A 17087-nucleotide genomic window follows, 5' to 3' on the forward strand; every position below is an offset into this window, starting at 1 on the left:
CTCTTTTTGCGCTAACATTTGTGAATCTACATCAGATAATACTGCAGCTGCTCAGGAAGGCAGTTAAATATCATCATCTCAAGGACAATCAGAGATGAGCAATGTTGGTTTAGCCAGTAATACTCACAGCACATGAAAGAATAAAAGAAAACTTACAGGACACAAAGTGTTGAGCAACGCCTATGTTTCCGAACTGACCACCAGGAAAAACCATGGCGTTCCCTAGTACTCTATAAATATGTGGGTCAACAATGCAATTATGTTTATAATAGAATTGGTAACAAAGTAATCAGGAGCCCAGACACATCAGCATGTCAGAGTTCACTGTTTCAATGAAAGACATAAATCTAGTAAATGTGGCATTTGTAAAATGCCATTCACTTGGGTAGAGGGCAGATAGATAGGATGCTCCCAGCTCTCTGCCAGGTGTCAGAATAAAGATTGGAAGAGGAATGGCTGTTTTGTCTATTGAATCTGCACTTTCCACAGACCATTTATCATCTCCTCTGTCCCAAAGAAAGGTTTCCACATAGCTCCCAAATTTGATTGAACTATAATTGTAAATATTTATCCACACTTATTAACTCTTGCCTTGATGCATCCTGCAAACGGCATTAATCTCCAAATAGCTCACATCTTGACTTAGAATGTACATGGCAGAGAGGTAAAATAATTTATTCAAGTATGCCCTTCTTATTCCTGCAGGAAACAAGGTAAACATAGCTCTGCACTGCCAACTGGCATCATGGTTACTATGTTGAAGAGCATGGGTGTAATATCTTCCACTTCACTCAGCAGATACTTCCTGTTTATATTGAAACAAAAGAATTGATGCTACTCGAAGTAACAAGATTGTTTTTTTGAAATGGGATCCTTCACACATTGCTTCTAACTGAATAGGAGATGCTTCTGCATTTACACAGCTCAAATTTGAGTAACTTCAACAGATGACATTTATATGTTTATGTGTAGGTTTCTCTTTAAATTAGTTATGGAGAAAGTCTGAAGTGAGCAATGTTTTAACTATGAATGTGTGTAGTGGAATGAACTGTCACATTGCAAAACAATATTCAAACAGTCCAATTAGATATTTTAATGTAAATATCCTAAAGAACTTAAATAAAACAGTTTTAATATGGCCAATGTTGAGGGTCAACATTGCTTAGTGGTGTGCAATGTCAAGTCTCCCCTGTCCGCTCCAACATATATTGTTACTGCTCAATGAACCAAATTCTCCCAAACAGTAATACCTCATTTTCATCTCAACTAGGATTCCCCATTCTTTGCTGAGAAGCTGCACTAATCCCTCATTCACAGAGCCCCCTCCCTCTGGTTCCACTCTGGGTTCTCCTTTTCTCCCCCTCATTGTATTCTTTATCAGGCCTTCTGCTTCCAATAGTGCTCCTTGAAAGCTCTTTCATAGACAAGAAAGGACCTGCTCCTTAATGGCCGACCTGGCCCTTTCTTTTTAGCTTCCGACTGAGCTTTGCTATTTAATCTTCTGAGGCTTTCAAGATGTCACTCTCGTCTGATGACTGTGGACAAAAGCGAAATCAAGCGATCCTGAATGCTGCGAACTTTCAAATACATCAGAACACTTTGAAGAAAGGTCCTTGAAGTCAGTAAGCACAACAGATCATACACAGCCATGGTGGCCTTATTCAGAACTTTTCCAGACTGGTTTCTGCTTCACACTCCCTGCTATCCTCAGTTACCTTCCCTACTCCCTGAAACATGTCAGGCGACATTTCATTTTTATTGGCCTGCTGAGTATTTTGTTTTACAGCCTGGAGCACATGTACTACATAACTGAATAATAACAGTACGCTACAACTTTAATATTAATCTGAAACCCACACAGGTTTTTCAATTCTTTAAGGGTCGCAGTAGCATTCAACGTACAAAAGTAGTTGGTTTCTCAACTTTTCAGTCAGACATCCTGCCTGAACAGAAATCCTGTGTAGTTCAATTTCTATCCTTAATTGTAATTTGTTTCCATGGTATTTAACATGAGGGTGGGAGGTATCTTAGCTTTGTTAACAGACAGACTTGACTTGGGCTAGTCTACATTATAAGCCCACAGAATTTCCCATGTGCAAAGGTAGACAAGGAGAATTTTCAATGTTTTGGAAATGATTAGGAAAATTGCTAAATAAAAATACATAGATATTTTACACTATTGGATATCATGATAGCTCAATTGTCTGGGTGGGTACGTAGATATGAAGGGTTTAGAGGGATACGGGCCAAATGTTGGCAATTGGGAATAGATTTATTTTGGATATCTGGTTGGCATCGACAAGTTGGAGCGCAGAGTCTGTTTCCATGCTGTGCAGCTCCATAACCCTATCAATTCCAGTCTGAAGCATGAGCACTTTCAGAGGAGCCATGTTTGATTGGCTTTTTCCCATTTTGATACAAACATAGAATTCAATAGTGTGAAATGAGTTGGATTGCATCAATGCATCAATCACTGTGACATTCTCATTATTAAATAATCTACTGCTTTTCACACTGAGGGTTTACTGCTTTTCATTGCGGTAGTGAACACTTCCTTTGAAATTATTATCTCACTCACTGTGTCAGTGACTCACCTGAGCATGGGTATCCGCATCAAAATGTTGAGGAATCCAATTAGCGCATTTCATTATTGAATCACAGCACAGCTATAATTTTCTCAATTGAGGGTTAATTATTCTATTAACTTTGCGCTACATGGCAATCTGTTAGTCCATCAAGTGGGGGCAGAGGTGAAGACTGGGAAATGTAATGTGCAGTTTCAGTCTGTTAATATATAACCCCGAGATCGGAAAGATTGGCTTTAACCCCTTTGCCCTTGAAAGTTAACTGAATAGCCGGTCATATCATTCGAAACATTTTCTCAGGTGAAGAACAAAAACCTCATTTGAAAAGTAACTATAAGTTCTGACGAATGCCTTTTAACCTATTGCTAAGGTTTTACTTAATTACACATTTAAGACAAAGAACCTTTAGAAAATGACATAATTACCACAGCGGAACCAATGAATGAAAAAAAAGCATTTGATGCCAAAACTGTGCTTCATTGTTTCTGACTAACTGACATCTACCTGCTTTGAAAAGGCAGGAAGTTGGCAGGCTGCCAAATTTGTTGGCTTCACATTTACTGTGGAGTGGTATAGTCTTAAGTAGCTCCAATCTATCATAGTTGTACATCTACTTTGCATAAAAAAGATGAACTCCTCTCAGACTAATGTAATCTTAATGAGTAGAAATTCTCTTCAAATCTCATGTTGTTTATTATTGTAGCTCACACACTATGGAAAGACTTGAATGATGACACTCATTGGCGTAGTCAGGAAATAATCATAATAAGGGTGGCATGGTGGCTCAACTGTTACCACTGCTGCCTCACAGTGCCAGGGACCTGGGTTGAATTACAGCCTTAGCTGACTGAGTGGAGTTTGCACATTCACCCAGTGTCTGTTCGGGTTTCCTCTGGGTGCTCCAGTTTCCTCCCACAGTCCAAAAATGTGCAGGTTAGGTGGATTGGCCATGCTCAATTGACTGGAGTGTTTAAGGATGGGCACGCTAGGTGGGTTGGTACAGTTGTGCCAAGTCCTGGGCCTCCTCCAACGCCAAATCAAAACCAACTGGAGGAAGAACCCCATATGTTCAGCCTTGGGACCCTTCAAGCGCATGGAATCTACATTGACTTCACTACGTTCCAAATCTCCCCTTCCCCCACCTTATATGTTGGGTAGCATGGTGGCTCAGTGGTTAGCACTGCTACCTCACAGCACCAGGGACCTGGGTTCGGCTCCAGCAGTGGGTGACTGTCTGTGTGGAGTTTGCACATTCTCCCCGTGTCTGCATGGGTTTCCTTCGGGTGCTCTGGTTTCCTTCCACAGTCCAAAGATGTACAAGTTAGGTGGATTGGCTGTGCTAAATTGTCCATAGTGTTCAGGGATGTGCAGGTTAAGTTCATTAGTCAGGGGTAAATGTAGGGGAATGAGTCTGGGTGGGTATTCTGATCAGTATGGACTTGTTGGGCTGAAGGGCCTGTTTCCACATTGGAGGGATTCTATGACCCCAGATGCACCCTGCAACTCAGCATTGTGTCATTGACCTATCTGCTCCACCTTCCTCACTGACCTATCACAGTTAACCCCCATCTTAACACTGTCTGAGATTTGATTTATTATTGGGTTATTTGAAAACACAAGCTTTTGGAGCCTCCCTCCTTCTTCAGATGCTGGCATGAGAGAGGACATCTGACATAGAATTTTCTCTCACAAGCACCTGAAAACTTGTGTTTTCAAATAATCCTGTTGGATTATAACCTGGTGTCGTGTGATTTTTGATCTTGTCCAAAATTACTGTATGCTTATCGATGACATTAGAATGACAGGGGATTGTGATTGTATTTCAGCCTTCCCACCGACCTTCCCTCCAGCCCCACCCCCACCCTCCCATTTATCTCTCTTTCCCTTCCCTCCACCTCCAATTTCTGATGAAGGGTTTATGCCCGAAACATTGACTCCCCTGCTCCTCAGATGCTGCCTGACCTGCTGTGGTTGTCCAGCGCCACACTTTCTTGACTCTGACTCGCCAGCATCTGCAGTCCTTACTTTCTCCATGGTTAAAAAAGTGTGGGGTTACGGGAACAGGATGGGGATCTGGGTGGGATGCTCTTCACAGGGCCGGTGTAGACTTGATGGGCCAAATGGTCTCTTTCCACACTGGAGGGATTCTATTACTCCATGAAGGATAAAAGGTTATGAGGGGCATAGATAGAAGGCAATTGTTCTCCCTATTTCAAGTGTCAGTAACAAGGAGACATAATGTTTTGAGTGAAAGTAGGAGGTTTAGAGGGGATTTGAGGAAAAATATTTTCACCCAGAGGGCAGTAGGAATCTGGAGTGTACTGCCCGATAAGCTATTTGAAGCAGGAAACCAAACAAATTTTAAAATGTACTTGGATGAGCACTTAAGATGTCATAACATTCAAGTCTATGGGCCATATGCTGGAAAGTGGGCTGAGTACAGACTAGTACAGGAGAGGCAATGGCCTTGCGGTATTGTCTCTGTTAATCCAGAGACCCAGGTAATGTTCTGGGGACCCAGGTTCAAATCCTGCCACAGCAGATGGTGGAATTTGAATTCAGTAAATATCTGGAATTAAGAATCTAATGATAACTATGCATCTGTTGTTGATTAGAGTCATAGAGATGTACAGCATGGAAACAGATCCTTTGGTCCAACCCGTCCATGCCGACCATCCCAACCCAATCTAGTCCCACCTGCCAGCACCCGGCCCATATCCCTCCTAACCCTTCCTATTCACATAACCATCCAAACGCCTCTTAACTGTTGCAATTTTACCAGCTTCCCCACTTCCTCTGACAGCTCATTCCATACACGTACCACCCTCTGCGTGAAAAAGATGCCCTTTAGGTCTCTTTTATATTTTTCCCCTCTCACCCTAAACCTATGCCCTCTAGTTCTGGACTCCCAGACCCCAGGGAAAAGACTTTGCCTATTTACCCTATCCGTGCCCCTCATAATATTGTAAACCTCTATAAGGTCACCTCTCAGCCTCTGACGCTCCAGGGAAAACAGCCCCAGCCTGTTCAGCCTCTCCCTGTAGCTCGGATCTTCCAACCCTGGCAGCATCCTTGTAAATCTTTTCTGAACCCTTTCAAGTTTCAGATTATTGGAAATATCCATCTGGTTCACTAATGATGTTTAGGGAAGGAAATTGCCATCTTTATCTGGTCTGGCCTACATGTGATTTCAGACTCAAAGCAATGTGGTTGACTCTTAACTGCCCTCTGGGCATTTAGGAATGGGTAATAAATGCTGGTCTAACCAGCAACACCCTTGTCCTGTGAATGAATAAAATAAAAAATGTAAGAGTTTTTTTTTCAGTTCTGACTCAATGAGCTGGAAGTATTATATAGTTCTACAATTCTAAGAAGAAAACTAATTTACAATGTCTTTTCCTTATTTATGAAAATCCTAGCTGATGGGCCGTGGCATACTTTGAAAACTTATATAAGGGAAATAATAGACTTAGAGAGTCAAGAAAAAAAATAGGTTTGAGTAAGAGGTGGTATTTAATACGAAATAAGGCAACTGTATTTTGTGGTTCATTCAACGTTTTATTGGCTGCAGAGTCACAAATATGACTTCCATTCACTCCCCATACCTTGCAATGTCACTCGTATCTACTGTTGGAACCACAAAGAATCATGCAATTATAGAATCATGGAGTCATACCGTAAGGAAACAGACCCTTCGGTCCAACTAGTCCATGCCGACAATAATCTCAAATGAAACTACTCCCACTTGTCTGCGCTTGGCATATAACTCTTCAATTCTTTCTTATTCATGTACTTATCTTTTAACCATTGTAATTGTACACTCATCTCCCATTTCCTCTGGATATTCATTCCACATGCTAACCACTCTGTGTAAAAACGTTGCTCCTTATGTCCTTTTTAAATTTTTCTTCTCTCACCTTAAAAATATGTCCCCTAGTCTGGAAATCCCCCACCCTAGGGAAAAGATACCTGCTATTCACCTTATCTAAACTCCTCATGATTTTACAAACCTTTATACAGTCACCCCTTAACCTCCTACACTCCCGTGAAAAGAGTCCAAACTTATCCAGCATATCCTTACAACTCAAACCCACTACTTCCAGCAACATCTTGATAAATCTTTCCTGAACTCTCTCCATCTTAATAACAGCCTTCCTATAGGGAACTGGACACAGTACACCTGAAGGGGTGACAATGATCTGAATTTCACTTTCCTCTAAATCAAACTCTCCATGATGGGAAAACATTTCATGTGGAGAAGTGTATCAATCTTGATATGAATTAAAAATGCCTTTCAGACATTGGATTTTAGCGGTCACTTGAGTTAGGAAATTGTTTGTTTTAGTCCAAACATGAGCCCTGAGGGCATAAACAATGAGGAGTGAGGAACTGCCGCAGTCAAGTGTACTTTGAAATGCAATCACAATTCCCTGTCATTCTAATGTCATCAATAAGCAAACAGTAATCTTTGAAATGCATCAACCTATTAGAATGTTCTCTAGAGTTTTCTTCCCAGCTGTTATTAGACTACTGAATGGGCCTCTCTAATTTTGAATCTAATGTTGATCTTGCTTTGTGCATCTCCTGTGCTGCCATAACCTTGTATGCCTTGCTCTGCCTAAACACCCTATGATCTGTATGTCCTTGTATGTTATGATCTGCTTGTTCTGCTAAAAAAAACTTTTCACTGTACTCAGGTACATGGGACAATAATAAATCATGATGTGGAGGTGCCAGTGCTGGACTGGGTTGGACAAGATCAAAAATCACACAACGTCAGGGTTATAGTCCAACAGGTTTATTTGAAAACACAAGCTTTTGGAGCCTTGCTCTTTTTTCAGGTGCTTGTGAGAGAAAATTCTGTTTCAGATGTCTTCTCTTGTGCCAGCCTTGAAGAAGGAGAGAGGGTCCAAAAGCTTGTGTTTTCAAGTAAACCAATAATAAATCAAAATAAATCAAAGCTCTGACATTGTAAAGTGTTTTGTAAATCTAGTGTACAAAAATGAGACGAAGGAATAGATTTGTCAAGTCTGAAATTAATTGGACCCTCACAGAGTGCTGATACATAACAGGGTTGTATTCAAAAATAATGACATTTTGAAAATGCATTCTGATAACAAGCCTATCCTATCAGAAGCAGCAATCAGTAAAGAACAAGTCGAATTCGCACAATATTCCATTCACAGACACTAACAATTGAGCACAATGATCTATGATTTCCTATGCATATCCTTGGATAGTAAAGGATGCTTCTAGTATCAATGCATCATAAAACTGATGCGAAAATTTTAACCTGATATTCCACACATTTTCCCAAAGACAGTATCCAGTTTATTTCAGCTGCACTATATGGTGAAATAAAAGCTTATTGCTGCAGGTTATAAACTCTGGACTTTATAGGTCTTGCATTTTTGTGAACGTTAGGAATTTGTAAATCAGTTCAGATTGGTTTTACATTCCCTGTCTACCACCCCTAATACTGAACAGCTTCAGGCTATTTTAAATTACTTTTGAGGAAGTATCATTGATTTGAATTAGAAAAAAAAACTATTTTCTATCGAAAGTCTGATGAGCAGACTATCTCATAGAAATTGAACCTCAATCACTCAATTCTGGGGACCACCATCTTATGCCCATGGACACCTGAATGAAGTTCAACCCGATATTGGGCTGTCCCTGTAATCTGCTTAAACCAATTGACTGGTCTTTTCCCTATGTAAATGGAGCACCCACCAACAGTGCAAACCCTCTTCTGAATTTGATTCCAATGATTAATGCTGGCTCAGGATTCTTCAACAGCCCTGATAACTCAGCAGAGGTAGCCACCAAAATGTATCTGTTTACTTCAATATTTTTATGGAACCATGTGAAGTAGCAAGGCTGAATTCAACTCCCTGATACTCCTAAATCCCAATCACTGATTGTCACTTCCACTAATACAGGACACAACTTAGCATCACTACAGCTCAACAGATAATGTTTATGAGGCCTGAGGTTCAATTTTGGTCTGCTTGCTAGTTTTCCAATTCAAGGTCACACTTATAAGCCCCGCATAGCGTTGGTTATAAATCTAAGACCCAGCCATATGGTGCTACACATGAGGCTGCTTCATAAGAGAAGGATGCATGGTGTTAGGGGGAGAGTATTAGCATGGATAGAGGATTGGTTGACTGACAGGAAGCAAAGAGTTGGGATAAATGAGTGCTATTCTGGCTGGCAATCAGTGACTAGTGGTGTGCCTCAGGGATCGGTGTTGGTACTGCAATTATTTACAATTTATATAGATGATTTGGAGTTGGGGACAACATATACGGTGTCAAAATTTGCCGATGACACTAAGATGAGTGGCAGAGCAAAGTATGCAGAGGACTGTGAAACTTTGCAGAGGAACATAGATACATTGAGTGAGTGAGCAAAGGTCTGGCAGATGGAATACAATGTTAGGAAATGTGAAGTCATACATTTTGGTAGGAATAATAACAAAATAGATTATTACTTGAATGGTAAAAAGTAATATCATGCTGCTGAGCAGAGACACCTGTGTGTCCTTGTACATGAATCATAGAAGGTTAGTCTGCAGGTGCAACAGGTAATTAGGAAGGCAAATGGAATTTTGCCCTGTATTGCTAAAAGGATTGAGTTTAAAAGCAGTGAGATAATGTTGCAGCTGTACAAGGTGCTGGTGAGGCCACACCTGGAGTACTGTGTGCAGATTTGGTCTCCTTCCTTGAGAAAGGATGTACTGGCACTGGAGTGGGTGCAGAGGAGGTTCACTAGGTTGATTCTGGAATGGAGGGGATTGATTTATGAGGAGGGACTGAATAGATTGGGATTGTATTCATTGGAATTCAGAAGAATGAGGGGGGAATCTTATAGAAAATATAAAATTATGAAGAGAATCGATAAAATAGAAATAGATAAGATGTTTCCACTGGTAGGTAAGACTAGGACAAGAGGGCATGGCCTCAAGATTAGAGGGAGCAGGTTTAGAACTGAACTGAGAAGGGACTTCTTCACCCAGAGGGTTGTTAATCTGTGGAATTCCTTGCCCAGGGAAGTAGTTGACGCTACTTCAGTAATCGTTTTTAAAACTCAGGTAGATACTTTTTTGATAAATAAAGGAATTAAGGGATATGATGAAAACACAGGTAAGTGGAGCTGAGCTCATGAAAAGATTAGCCATGATCTTATTGAGGGGCAGAGCAGGCTTGGTGGGCCAGAGGGCCTACTCCTGCTCCTAGTTCTTATGTTCTCATATACAATTTCCACCCATGTATTTATTCTTACATATTGCATTGTGTCAAGAGCAAAATTCCAAATTACAAAATGCAGGTTTTGAATTCTGCTTATAATTCCAAATTCCTGATTACTGTATGTAAGGAATCTGATATCCAGATTCTACAAACAGAGACAAAATGTGGATATTCATTGATGCTAGATATTTGTGTTACACTGCAAAGTTAACTCAACCAAAGATGTTAACAAATGACAAATCGAAACATTGGGGCTTATTCATTCATTTCTGTTCATGATGCGGTTTTCTTTGAGCAATGGAAGGATGGTATGGATAGTGACAACACTCTTCAATCCATTCATATTTTCATTAATCAGCAAATGTAGATCCTTCGCACCTTTCATAATTTCACAATAGACAATGTACTTCATTAAAATTGCTTTTTTGCTCTCTTTAATTCAATTTGTCCATTTATTTTTAAATAACAAACACATGAATTTTATCTGGACAGTTTGAGTACACACCAAAGGATAATAAAGCCTCTAGTTTGATTTCTTTTACAGAAAGAATAATTTAATAGATGTCCTAGTAGAAATAAAATGTGATGTTAAACAAAATCATTCAATTTTCTTTCTAATTTTTATCTTTTTCACTTAGTTTACTTTTTCTTAAGGCAATTGAGTTATACATCTGACTCAGGCAGGAACATTGTATCCTTAATCCAACTTAGACCCAATTGACATACAGGTAACTTGTTTGAATCTGGAATCTTATTTAATAACATCCTCGTCCATTTTTTGACTGGTTTCCACTCTTCCATTTCAGAGCCATTGGTTTGGCAGCTCAATACCTCGCACAACCAAATGGAGAGTGCATCTGAAAATGGCAATCAGGGTCATCCAGCCAAAAGGGAAGGAAGGGATAGAAGGTAAAAGAGCTATGTCCATTAGACCAAATATTGATTATGAATGATATACTGGTATTGCTATAATAGTGTTCGATTTTTACTTTCTAAAGGAGACCACTACCTCCCACTAATCGTTTTCAGCTTGTAGACATTTCAGTAAATTTCCAGACAGACATATGCTTGTGTGGAGGAATAATATTAAAGTGCCTGTTGCCATTATCAGAAGCTTTCTATCTTCTGAAATCAGTGTACTGATAATATGTACAGCAGTGCTCAACCATTTCTTGTACAAAATAACTGTCAAGTCTTATCCTCTCTATTAACTTTCCAACCATCCATGATGTTCCTTTCTGGATTTCTGAGGATTCATGAAATGGGCAGAACTAAGTCATCCAGGGAACAGGAGAATCGACGTTTCGGGCATAAGCCCTTCTTCAGGAATGAGGAAAGTTTGTCCAGCAGGCTAAGATAAAAGGTAGGGAGAAGGGACTTGGGGGAGGGGCGTTGGCATTCTTCCAATTCCTTCGTCTCCGCCGCATCTGCTCCCAGGAGGACCAGTTCCAAAAACGTTCAACCCAGATGGCTTCCTTCTTCGAGGACCGCAAGTTCCCCCCAGACGTGGTCGACGATGCCCTCCACCGCATCTCCTCCACTTCCCGCTCCTCCGCCCTTGAGCCCCGCCCCTCCAACCGTCACCAGGACAGAACCCCACTGGTCCTCACCTACCACCCCACCAATCTCCATGTACAGCGCATCATCCGCCGTCATTTCCGCCACCTCCAAACAGACCCCAGCAAAATTCGCTGGGGCAGTTCCAGCAGATTAGAAAATAGCAAATGTGATGCCACAGTTTAAAAAGGGAGATACACCAAAGATGGGAAGTTATAGACTGGTTAGCTTAACCTCTGTAGTGGCAAAGATGTTTGAGTCTATTATCAAGTAAGATATAGCAAGGAATCTCGATAGAAATTGTGCCATTGGGCAGACACTACATGGGTTCATGAAGGGCAGGTTGTGCTTAACAAATCTTTTGGAATTCTATGAAGACATTATGAGCAAGGTAGACAATGGGGACCCAGTGGATGTTGTGTACCTAGATTTCCAAAAGGTCTTTGACAATGTGCTGCACAAGAAGCTGCTGCATAAGATAAGGATGCATGGCGTTACGGGTAAAGTCTTAGCATGGATAGAGGATTGGTTGACTATTGGTCGGAATAGGTTGGAATTTAGAAGAATGAGGGGGGATCTTATGGAAACAAATAAAATTATGAAGGGGATAGAAGTAGGAAGGATGTTTTCAGTGGCAGGTGAAACTGGGACAAGAGGACATAGCCTCAAGATTAGAGGGAGCAGATTTACGACTGATTGGAAAGGAACTTCTTCACCCAGAGGGTTGTTAATCCATAGAATTCCCTGCCCAGTGAAGTAATTGATGCTACTTCAGTAAACATTTTTAAAGCTAAGGTAGAATCTTTTGAACAATAAAAAATTTAAGGGATACAGTGAGAGCGCAGTAAGTGGAGCCGAGTCCATGAAAAGATCAACCATGAATTTATTGAATGGCAGAGCAGGACCGAAGGGCCGATGGATGACTTCTGCTCCTAGGTCTTATCTTCTAAATGGGCTGAAAAAATAGCAAATGGAGTTCAATCTGGATAAATGCGAGGTATTGCAATTTGGGACAACAAACAAGGGTACGGTTTTTACAATTTCAGCACCGCCTTCCTAACCTGCACTCTTCTTCCTGACCTCTCCGCCCCCCCCCCAGTCTGACCTATCACCCTCACCTTGACCTCTTTCCACCTATCACATTTCCGACACCCCTCCCCCAAGTCCCTCCTCCCTACCTTTTATCTTAGCCTGCTGGACAAATTTTTCTCATTCCTGAAGAAGGGCTTATGCCCGAAACGTCGATTCTCCTGTTCCCTGGATGCTGCCTGACCTGCTGCGCTTTTCCAGCAACACATTTTCAGCTCTGATCTCCAGCATCTGCAGACCTCACTTTCTCCTCAAAGAACTAAGTCATCACCTATAACAAGCAGGAGTTGTTAATTCAACAGTGGTGATCCAATTTCTTACAATCTACAGCAGAGGATGGGAAATGGTCTTAGAATGTAGTTTGTCCTTTCAACTAGTTTAAACCAAGGCTTATCTATTGCCTGGATGACTGATTCTGACAATTTGATTTAAGCAGGAATAGCCAGCTATCATCTATCCATTGAACTCCTGAGTTGCTATGACAGTGAGAGTTAGGATGGTTCTGCCTGACAATTCAAAGGGGTTTTAAGTACAGCTTGGTAAATATCAGAATATAGAACTTAAAGTCCAAATGTGGATGATAATGGAATACATTGCTTTCATCATTATCCACAAAACATATGATTGAATTATTTCTATTTAGAAAGAAGATCTATTTTTATCAAATGTCATACTTGGAACGTTAAAAATCTCACAGCGCCAGGTTACAGTCCAACAGGTTTATTTGGAAGCACTAGCTTTCGGAGCGCTGCTCCTTCATCCAGTGACAACCATTTTGTACACCCCAGTCCAACCTCCAAATCATATTTGGAAAGTAGTTCTTTTATTCATTGTCAATCAATTCCTTTTTAATTCCTTGATGGTCTAAAATTGTTGTTAAAAAAGGTTCTCGTTAATTAGGTGGCTGCAGACTATAATGGATTTTATAATTGATGTCACTGAATGTACATAACAGACATAAATTACATTGTTGACATCAGTGCAGATCATTTCAATGTAAATAGATTCAATGTTTACCATTAACTTTTACATTGGACAGGAAGTAAAACCTATTAATTACAGAGAGCCAGGCATTACTGTAGTTCTGTTAACAACAGCTATGTGATACTGCTACCATCAATAGCACCAGAAATAAAACTACCTCATAAGCTTGCATTATTGGGAGGTGCGATCCGATTCCCAGTCATGGATTTCTTCACTTCTGTCCTCGCTGGTTAGTTGAATGGGAAGTAGGGAAAGGGAATTGCATTGAAGATATAGATCTCCATTTGAGCACTATCTTGTCACTTTATAGGATGAAGCTGTGATCGGGTTCGGTACTGTGTATTCCGTGCTGAGAAACATGTTGTACCACTTTTATGCCATCTTCATGGTCTGATGGTGAACTGATGCGGTGTCATGATTCTAGGACAGTGTCTGTTATCCGACCATTTGAGTTAAAGACTCCATATCTAGGTTTGATTTGAATAAAGAAAATGCAGTTTTTCTTTTCTACGTGAAGCATTGTAAGGATATGCACAGTTGCCATGGTGACAACTCACGAATGAGAATGGTTTATTATTAAACAAGAAGTAAAATTAAATGATGATTCCAAGTTTTTTTAACCATTTGGAGATTTACTGAAAATATTAAAGTACATTTTTAAAAAGCCTGATTGCAGACTATGACTTGAATTCTGTAATGGAGTGTACAATTCTTTAAGGAGTTAATGAGCTTCTGTAAAACTAAGCCATGCTGAGAGGTTAAGTCCTGTTGTTTTGAAAGCAGTCAATTTCACAAGTTATATCAAAGTTATCTTCTTGGCAAGCATGATGCAACGATGACAACTAGCAGGTAATTCCAAGATAGTTCCAAGACCTTGGACAGCTAGTCTCATTGATAAGCAAACAGCAGAAATAATAATACAGGATACCCTGATGTAATAAAGTGTTCCAAGACATTTCACATGAGCCTTATAAAATATGGAGTCACTTGAGGAGCTATTGAGTCAAATCACTGAAAGCTTGCAAAGAGAGATTTTATATATCACATTAAAGGAGGCAAGTGAAGTAGGGAGATGGGCCTTTTTAAATCAAGGCTTCCTAGGAATCACACAACTGTTTACTCTACTGGAGTTTCCTATTGAGGCTGTTTTGAACAGTGACTGGATGGAGAATGCTTTGCTCTCTGATCTTCAGTTGGAGAACAAAAGTCCTGTGAGGAAGGGCTTCTCAGCTGATCTCTCCCATTCCAGAGAACTCTTTTATTGAGTTCAGTGTGAAGCCTATTTGTTCATGTGAAAAAGTGATTGGAAAAACCTCTCAATATTGTATTTCCTGGGCAAGTTGTGTTTGATCACTGATTTGACCATAGATGCCAGAACATCAGATTTCAGTTTATTCCCTGTTTTATACTCTTGTCTTCAAAAATAACCCATTGACAAAATTGTGTTTCTTCAGGTAGTCAATCTCTGCAGAGAGATATGTTTCTTTTATATTTTCTTGATGTGTGTGTGTATTTTGGAGATATTTAGAGAGATAAGCACTGATATTCCTATATTGCTAATTTTTATGTCCTCATTCACTGGGTTTTATTTTGATAATAAACCAGTTATTGTGTTTATTAGGAATCCTAGTTGATTTTTTTAATATCTGATATTGATAAGGTATTCAATTTTTCATCTTGGCAACTGGATGTTGTGACCCCGAAGTTGTGGAACAAGAGCAATAGTACAGTCTTCTAGACTTGGTCATAACAATATCTCGGAGGATATTGTGCTGGAGGAGATTACAAAGATGTAAAGAGTAGGAGACATCATAAAAGGATTCAGAATAAGACTGAGAATTTTAAAATCAAGGTATTGCTTGATGGAAGCCAATGTATATCAATGGACTGGCTGAAAGATGAATGGAATGTGATCGAGTTAAAATATTGCCTGCAGAAGGTTGAATGATTTCAATTTTATGGACGGTAAGGTGTAACAGACCTGCCAAAAGTTAATTGGAATAATCAAGTCTAGAGGAGAAAGTGAGGTCTGCAGATGCTGGAGATCAGAGCTGAAAATGTGTTGCTGGAAAAGCGCAGCAGGTCAGGCAGCATCCAGGGAACAGGAGAATCGACGTTTCGGGCATAAGCCCTTCTTCTTTCCTGAAGAAGGGCTTATGCCTGAAACGTCAATTCTCCTGTTCCCTGGATGCTGCCTGACCTGCTGCGCTTTTCCAGCAACACATAATCAAGTCTAGAGGTAATAAAGGCATTAAGGAGGAGCGAAGTCATGCAATGTTATGCAGACGGAAATATAATGCTGTGAATATATTGTCAAAAGCTCTTTTTGAGGTTGGTTATAATGCCACCAGGTTAGTTCAAACAGCTGCTTGTAAGAAGGCTCTAATAATAGCCAAGGAACAGAGTGGGAACTGAAATGAATGCCTTCAATTTTGCCAACAGTTAATTGGAGGAATTATCTATCCATTAAATCCTGCAGGATGGGTAACCTGTTGGAGAGCAGCCAGAAGCTGCTGGTCAGTCAGATGGCTGACAGCTCTCTCATCCCTGCAGAACTACTGGGACTGGGAGGAACCATGGAGGCCAGACTTGTAGGTAAGTCTGTACTCTTTCAGGATCAGGCCCCATGAGGGGCCTGGGAGACCAATGTCAACAGGCATGGTTAGGAATAATTTGGGGGGGCAAGGAGAATTTCTGTCTAGGCACAAGGAGCCCAAACAGGGAGCAACTGCCCCATCCCATCCAGAACGCACACCAGGCTTTCTCAGGTAGCCTGCACAGTTGGCACCACTAAAATCTCAGAGGCACCAAGAAGCTCTGAAGTGGTTATTAATTGGCCAAAGAGCAAGTGAGCCACTTGAGGCCTACTTTAATCAGTAAATATCCCCAGGGATGCAGATGGGGCAGGTAGTAGGCAGAGACCATGATGGTGGTCATGCAATTTAGCTCCTCTGCCTGCCTGCCCACCCTTAAGAGAGTGGAAAGTTCCAGCCATACAGTCCGGCTCAAGAAGACAATTTAAAGACACAGTTTGAATACAAATACTGTAAAAACATTGTGTCCTTTTTTGGGTACCATGCTCCAGTAAGATGGAGATGTGCTATTGTTTGAGGTGATGGTTCTGAAGGGATTAGTGTATGTTTTACATTGACTACACCCATTCTACTGATGGTAAATACAGTCTGTAGATGGAGACAAGGAGTTCAACTCTAGCTATTGGAGGTAGCTGCAGCAGCTCATTAAGGCTCCAATAGTTATGCTTGAACAAATGAATTTGATACCCTTGGTATTAAGAAGCAGTGAATAACCTCAAACAATCCTTACCCAATACCATATACTGCCAAAAGTGGCAAATTCCACAAGGTCCCAAAAGTGATCATCTGGGAAAATATCATGGCACTAGAGATGAAAGACCTTAGTTAGGTGAAGAGAGAAAATACACTTGGATTGTTTTACTTAGAACAAAATTATTGAAGAGGATGTTTAGAGCAGGTGTTCAAAATTGTGAAAGGTTTTGATGAAAAACATCCGATGGCAGAATGCTGAGTGACAAAAATTCACAGATGTAATTGGCATGTCATGGAACAATGGTGATTGTAGAATCAAATAGTGTCTTTCA

The 17087-nt window shown here is 40.5% G+C and overlaps 1 long non-coding RNA gene across 2 annotated transcripts in view; it reads right to left on the reverse strand.

The window, feature by feature from the left end:
* Positions 1-17087, reverse strand: part of LOC122548617 — a 77753-nt gene that overhangs the window by 57872 nt on the left and 2794 nt on the right. Inside the window, exon 1 of one of the 2 annotated variants that reach the window (XR_006311274.1) lies at positions 13626-13925. The exons of the other annotated variant lie outside the window; for it this stretch is intronic. This is a non-coding gene — a long non-coding RNA (uncharacterized LOC122548617). Of the gene's footprint in view, positions 1-13625; positions 13926-17087 lie in introns of those variants that run through there. 2 annotated transcript variants of the gene reach the window in all.

The sequence above is a fragment of the Chiloscyllium plagiosum genome, chromosome 3 (assembly GCF_004010195.1).
Source record: "Chiloscyllium plagiosum isolate BGI_BamShark_2017 chromosome 3, ASM401019v2, whole genome shotgun sequence".
NCBI lineage: Eukaryota > Metazoa > Chordata > Chondrichthyes > Orectolobiformes > Hemiscylliidae > Chiloscyllium > Chiloscyllium plagiosum.